This window comes from Triticum dicoccoides, chromosome 3A, assembly GCF_002162155.2.
Source record: "Triticum dicoccoides isolate Atlit2015 ecotype Zavitan chromosome 3A, WEW_v2.0, whole genome shotgun sequence".
Classification (NCBI taxonomy): domain Eukaryota; kingdom Viridiplantae; phylum Streptophyta; class Magnoliopsida; order Poales; family Poaceae; genus Triticum; species Triticum dicoccoides.
In genome coordinates this window covers 766,012,881-766,020,330 of record NC_041384.1, presented here as the reverse complement: position 1 = coordinate 766,020,330, position 7,450 = coordinate 766,012,881, and positions in this window count along the sequence as shown.

Below are 7,450 nucleotides of genomic sequence, written 5' to 3'. Positions count from 1 at the left end.
ACAAGTTTTTTTGGCTGGGTGGGCCAAGTACAAGATGAAGCCCAGAAAAAAAAATGTACTTTTTTCAGTCTCCACTACAATTCGTGCTAACCAATGGATGCCAGCAGTTCCTAATCTATTTGTCTAAAAAAGCAGTTCCTAATCTGCATTAACGAGCTACACCAATTTTGGATTCTCAAAAAAAAGATACACCAATTTTGTACGCCAATTTCAGCAGGAAAGTAAAGGACCAACCTTAATTTGTGCACACGAGTGAAACAGATTCAACTTTTTGACATAGAAGATGGTAGCAAGCATAATGTTTTTTTCGACATTAGCCACGTGCATAGGGTCTAATTGTCAAGTAATTTAGTTATTAGGAGCATGTAGTGAATGGAGCGACAAGAAAAAATATGGTTGTGCAATTTTTGAAAATAATAGATGGAGATAATTTCCTTATGTGGATGAACCGGTGCTTACGTGATGTTCTTACTTAAACAAACCTCCTACTTATGATTAACCACCTCGCAAGCAACCGCAACTACGAGAAAATTATTATTTGGATCCAAGTCAGTCCCTTACGAAGTAGCGCATAAACTAGGGTTTAAGCTTTTGTCACTCTCACAACCCATCATCTAATAACTCCTCCACAATGCATTCCCTTAGGCCCAAGTATGATGAAGTGTCATGTAGTCGACGTTCACATGACACCACTAAGGGAATCACTACATACATACATACATACATACATACATACATATCAAGTTCACATGATCACTTGCAACAAGATTTCTCCCGTGACCTCAAGAACCAAAGTAACTACTCACAAATGACAATCAAGCTCATGATCAGAGGGATATTAAATAGCATAATGGATCTTAACATATAATCTTCCACCAACACTAGTAGATAAAGGGCCTTTAGTCCCGGTTCTGGAACCGGGACTAAAGGGTCATTACTAAAGCCTCCTCTTTAGTCCCGGTTCGTATAAGAACCGGGACTAAAGAGGAGGCTTTCGTATAAGAACCGGGACTAAAGGCCCTCCATGTGGCCGCTGCCTAGAGGTCCACCTTTAGTCCCGGTTGGTAACACCAACCGGTATTAAAGGAAAAAAATTTGATATTTTTTTTGAAATTTTTTTTGAAATTTTTTTGATTTTTTTTATTTTCAAATTTCTGAAATATTTTAACCTCTAGTCTCTAATCACCCCTCATCACTTCTCAATTTAACTTTAACCTCTAATCTCTAATCACCCATCATCATTCCAAATCATCTAACTTCCCGGACGGTCACCCATCCTCTCACTACTCCAGCCTAAGCACGTTTAACTTCCGGGTTCTATTCTCCCTCGTTTCCAAGTCTGCACTTGTTGTTTTTCGGACAATAATAAGATGTCAATCCTATTAACCCTCAGGAATTTAGCTTGAGCATGAAGTCACACATTTCACTGTTTGAGTTTGAAACTATTGTTCTAAAAAACAATAATTATTTAGTAACACTAATATTTGTTGAATAAGTAGTTTGACCATAGTTTGACCACAGTTTGACCAATGTTTAACTAGATTTGACCAAAATTCAAAAAAACTGAAATAATTATTTAGTAACACTAATATTTCTTGAATAAGTAGTTTGACCATTGTTTGACCACATTTTGACCACAGTTTGACCAGATTTGACCAAAATTCAAAAAACTGGAATAATTATTTAGTAACACTAATATTCTTGAATAATTATTTAGTAACACTAATACTTCTTGAATAAGTAGTTTGACCATAGTTTGACCAGATTTAACGAAAATACAAAAAAACTGAAATTTGAGCATAACTTTTTTTTTCTTTTAGAATTTGAGGATTCTAAAAATTTGCAAACCGGTCGTAGGCTGTCAAAATCGGATGCGGATTTTCGTGCTGAACATTTTGATATATTATACATTTTTTCCGACATCGTATGCAATTACGTTTTCCCTGCACTTTTTGCAAAACATGTCCAAATTTAAGTTTTTAAATTTTCCTAACTAGTAGATGTAGTAATATAACTACCTCTCGAAGGATTTTATTTTTTGAAGTTTTTATCATTTTCTTTTGATTTTTTCAAAACAAAAAAGGCGATCCAAGGGGGGTAGAGTTTAAAAATGGGACCTTTAGTCCCGGTTTGAGACACGAACTGGGACTAAAGGGTGCGATCACCCTTTAGTCCCGGTTCGTGTCTCAGGGACTAAAGGTCTAATCTTTAGTCACAGTTTGAGACACAAACCGGGACTAAAGGGTATCGCACCCTTTAGTCTCGGTTCGTGTCTTAAACCGTGACTAAAGGGCTCAGGTGAACCGGGACTAATGCCTTAGCCGCACGAATCGGGACCAATGCTCACATTAGTCCCGGTTCGTGACTGAACCGGGACTAATGTGAATACTGCCCTGTGACCAAAGCCCTGTTTTCTACTAGTGAAAATAACCCATAGAGAAATCAACTACTACATGTAATCAACACTACTATTCACCCATAAGCACCAATCTAAGTTTCCGATACAAATTGAACACAAGATATGAACTAGGGTTTGAGAGGAGATGGTGTTGTTGAAGATGTTGATGGAGATTGCCCTACCCAAAATTGGAGAGTTGTTGGTGATGATGATGATGATGATTTCACCCTCCGGGAGGGAAGTTTCCCCGGCGGAATCGCTCCGCCGGAGGGTAAAAGTGCTCCTGCCCAAGTTTCGCCTCAGATGGCGGCGCTTCATCCCTAAAGTCCTCTCCTGATATTTTCAGGTCAAAATGACTTATATACCAGAACATGGGCACCGGAGGTGGGCCGAGGAGGGCACAACCCACCAGGGCGCGCCTAGGCTCCCTGGCGCACCCAGGTGGGTTGTGCCCACCTCGTGGCCCCTCTGGCAGTTATTTGCACTACAAAAAAAGACACATCCGTGAAATTTTATCATTCTTTCACTTTCTTCACCTCGGGGGTAACTGCTTCTTACCCCCGGTATTCGGCTGACGGGGCTCGTCATCGTATTCACTTGGAGGCCCTTTTCCCTTGTGTTTGTATTTAACTTACATGCCTGTTTGAAAACCCAATAGTTCCTGTTGGTATGATTTGCGGGCTTATCGGGTGTGCCATGAATCTGACAGGGCCTCTCAAGGATTTTATCTAAGTTGGATGGCCCGTTTTGTTGCCTTTGAAAGGTTTCTTCCGCTGACCGGACTTGGGACCGCTGAATCCGGCATTGACTGCCATATCATCTGCGTCGTCGTCATTGTTGTTATTATGATGTTTGTTTTTATTGCAGCCAGGTTTACCGTTGCCGTCCCGCACCTTGGAGGTGTCAGAGTCACCTGAAATGTTGATTCTACGAGCCAACCAGCTGTCTTCGCTCGCACAGAAGCGGGTCATAAGTGCCGTTAAGGCTGCCATGGTCTTCGGCTTTTCCTGCCCAAGGTGCCGGGCGAGCCATTCGTCACGGACGCTGTGCTTAAAGGCCGCTAAGGCTTCGGCATCCGGATAGTCTTTTAGTTAAGAACCGATTCCAAAGCTTGTGAGCTGATTCGCCTGGCTGCTGAATTATGTGACTCAAGTCGTCAGCATCCGGTGGCCGGACATAAGTGCCCTGAAAGTTAGCCCTAAAAGCATCTTCCAAGTCTTCCCAGGTTCCAATGGAGTTTTCTGGGAGGCTATTTAGCCACTGCCGTGCTGGTCCTTTTAGCTTTAGAGGAAGATATTTAATGGTGTGGAGATCATCTACTTGAGCCATATGAATGTGGAGAAGGAAATCTTCAATCCAGACGGCCGGATCCGTCGTTCCATCGTATGGTTCGATGTTTACGGGTTTAAACCCTTCCGAAAACTGATGTTCCATAACCTCATCAGCGAAGCACAGGGGGTGTTCGGGCCCCTCCGTATCTCGCAATGTCGTGGCGGAGATCGTCTGACATCTGAGTTCTGTACTGATCCCGAACATAGTAACGACCTTCACGCCGGGCTTCATGGCCATTATGTCGCACTGGGCACGCACCCTTGATCCGTGATAGATCTGGTCTGACGAGCTTTATGGCTAGGTCACGTTGCAAGTCGTGTGTATATCCCGCGGCTGCAGTCTCCCTGCCTATTCGGCGAGGGGGTGCGGTTTGGTGTTCGGCTTGATATGCCGCTTTATCCCGTCCATGTGGTGGTTGGTCTGGTTGATCTACCTGATTGTATTTTGACGGTATTGGTTCAAGGACTTCATCATCGAATTGAGGCAGCAGCTTGCGCCTAGGGTAACTTTTGACAGGTCGCTCCTGGCCATATTCCTCAATAACCAGGACCTTAGTCCACCTCTCATTCAGCGTGTCTTGCTCTTCTTCGGGCTGCTGCTTCTTCTTCTTCAGGCTCCGGGCTGTAGCAATGAGTCGTCGCTTAAAGCGTTCTTGGTCGAGGGGTTCTTCTAGGACAATGAAGTCTCCGTCACCAAGGCTAACCTCCTCTTCGGATTCCGGCATGTAGTTGCTGTCCTCCGCATCTTTGTTATCAGTGTGTCTGGAGCTGTATTCACCCTCTTCCCTTTCATCCTGTTTGGACGTGCGCTCGACGGGGTATTCAGGATCTTCGGCATCGCTCGGAGTCTCATTATCTCCGCTGCCGGTATTGCTATCCTTTCCCCGGCGTGATCTTGAGAGGCGCCGCTGACATCGGCGCTTTGGTGGTTTATCGACGGGTTTGTCCTCATCCGGGCTCGGGTTATCCTCGTCGTTCTTCGGCATGTCCACCATGTACACGTCATAGGTTGAGGTGGCCGTCCAACACCCTGTGAAGGGTGGGACTTGGCTTGGTTCAGCGTCGACATCATCGTCCATGCCGTCGATGTCTTTGGACACATAATCTAGCATGGCGGTTAAGTCGTCGGCAGTGGTTATCAAGTGGGTAGTGGGCGGGGTGTAAAATTCCCCTCTCTCAGCCCCTAGTCCGAGTTGGGTGCAGTTCGGAGGTAAAGCCTCCGTGATGGCGATAGACTGCATCAAACCCAACACTTCATCTAAGAGTGGGAGTGGGACCGGAAATCGTGGGTCTGCCACGCTGTGTTCGGCATGGAGCACCTGATCGGACACGCTAAGTGCAGACCTCGGCAGTTCGGAATGGTTCCCAGAGCCAGGTCTAAGCCTGCTTCTGGGTCTTTGGTAAGGGGAAGAAGTCCGGCGGGGCTTATGCTCCCATCTTTGGACAATGAGACATGCGCCGGATCTAAGGCTGAGGTGGGTGTTGACCCCTGGATGGGATCTGACAGGGGATCCGAAGAGCCATCTTGGAGGGGACACAGGGTGGCGGCCGAGGCCGCGAACCCGTCGAATAATAGGTCTGCTCGGATGTCAGCAAAATAATTCAGGTTTCCAAACATGATCTGCTGGTCGGGGGCATAAGTGTCGACTTGCTCAAGGCGGCCTATCGAGTTGGCTCGAAGCACAAAGCCACCGAACATGAAAACCTATCCAGGAAGAAAGGTCTCCCTGGACACAACATCATCGTTGGTGAAAAGGTGAGCCATCGATCCTGCTGTCGACGATACATCGGAGCTCTCAATGAAAGCACCAATATCGGTGTCAAAACCGGTAGATCTCAGGTAGGGGGCCCAAGTTGTGCATCTAAAGATCAATGGTAACAATGGATAGGGGACACACTATTACCCAGGTTCGGGCCCTCTTAATGGAGTTAAAACCCTACTCCTGCTTGATTATATTTGAGGGTATAGGGGTTACAAGAATTGATCTACCTCGAGATCGATTCGGCTAACCCTACATAGCCAGCCTAGCAATGTTGTTGTGATCCTGCCTCCGATCTAACTCTCCGGTTTATATAGACACCGGAGGGGCTTAGGGTTGTACAAAGTCGGTTTTACATAAAGGAGTAAAATATCCGGACACCTATACTTGCCATCCACGCATGTGAGAGTCCCCACCGGACATGAGAGATAATCTTCTGTCTTGTATGTTGATGACCCATCAGTTCGGCCCACATCAATAAACCAGACTCCCGAGGACACCCTAGTCCCGGACTCCCACAGTCAACGTGGTCAAGTGAGACACTGGGGCCCATTGGCAGCCTCACATGGGTGGGCCCCACCGCCAGCCAGGTCGGCGCGGCCGCCGAAATCGGTCCGGCGAGCTAACCGCGGCGTCGTTCTCGCCGGAGACGGTCAGGAAGCGCGTAGTTGGCTCCATTCGCATCGCGCTTGGGCGCGTTCGGGAGAAGAGGTTGAGCTGCATCCAACCGCGGCAACCTCGCGGGCTGAGGTGGTCGGAAACGTCACAGACGACGTGAACGACGGAGGCCCGAAGCACGGCAAGTTCACAAATGGCGCCACAACGAGCAAGACGAGCAGTGCTGAGCTTCTATGGCGTCTACCCGCGCGGGCGAACACGATGGACACATTGGCACAGATGTAAGGACATCAGGACGTGGCCGGCGATGAGCTCGTGCAGCGGCGAGCTCGGGCGCGAAGGGAACGACGCCTATAGGCAACTAGCGGTGACAGGAGAGAGGAGGGATGAGGAAGGGGCTCACGTTGAGGTGCACAGTTGCCGTCAATAGTTTAGTAGCTGCAGACGGGCTCGAGTTCGTCGGGGTTGTGCCGGAGATGCAGAAGAAGGGGGAAGCTCGTCGGGGTCGGAGTAGTGCTCCCCGACCTCGGTTAGTAGACGTAGGCGACGTGGTCGGGTACGGCACGCCTCACAGACATGGTGGTGGGTCACGGGAACGCCGGAGAGCGCGGGGTCGACGGAGCAGAGGCGGCGGTGGCGCTCGGTTGCGGTGGCAGAGAGGAAAGGAGAGGCGAACGAGCTAGGGAGAGAGGGGGAAATGGAGGAGGGCAGCCAGGAGAGACGGATAGAGGCGAGGCTTATCACCTCGCCCACCTGCTCCCGTTGGCGTGGCGAGCGGTGGCCGGCGCGGCCGCACTCAGCCGCGGGCGAGGCGACACGGGGGAGAATAAGGACGAGGAGCAGGTGAGCGTGGGCTGGGCCAGTGCGGCCCAGTAGCCAGGTAAGGCCTCTGGCCTCTTTTCTATTTACTGATTTCTGTTTTATTTTAATCCACTGAAGACAAAATGGGTTATGAAAAAATACCAAAGGGCTTAGGAAAAATGTGGAGCCTATCCCATCAAATGCTTTGCATTTTTAGGCACTCCCACATAAAACTTGAGGGTTATTTGAGTCTTCGGTCAGGGAGGAGGCCATGGAGGGGGGCGTCGCGGGGACGAGAGGCCGTGGCGGCCGGCCGCTGACCCGGGCAGGAGGTCGGCGAGGAGTCCATCGAGGAGGGGGCGGCGCGAGGAGTACTCCATGGCAGCCGGCAACTAGCGTGGGAAGGAGGCCGTGGAGAGGGCCGACGCGGGGAGGAGGAGGCCGTGGCGGCCGGCAACTGGCGCGGGGAGGAGGCTGTGGCGGCCGGCAACTGGCGCGGGGAGGAGGCCGTGGAGGGGAACGGCGCGGGGAGCAGGAGGCCG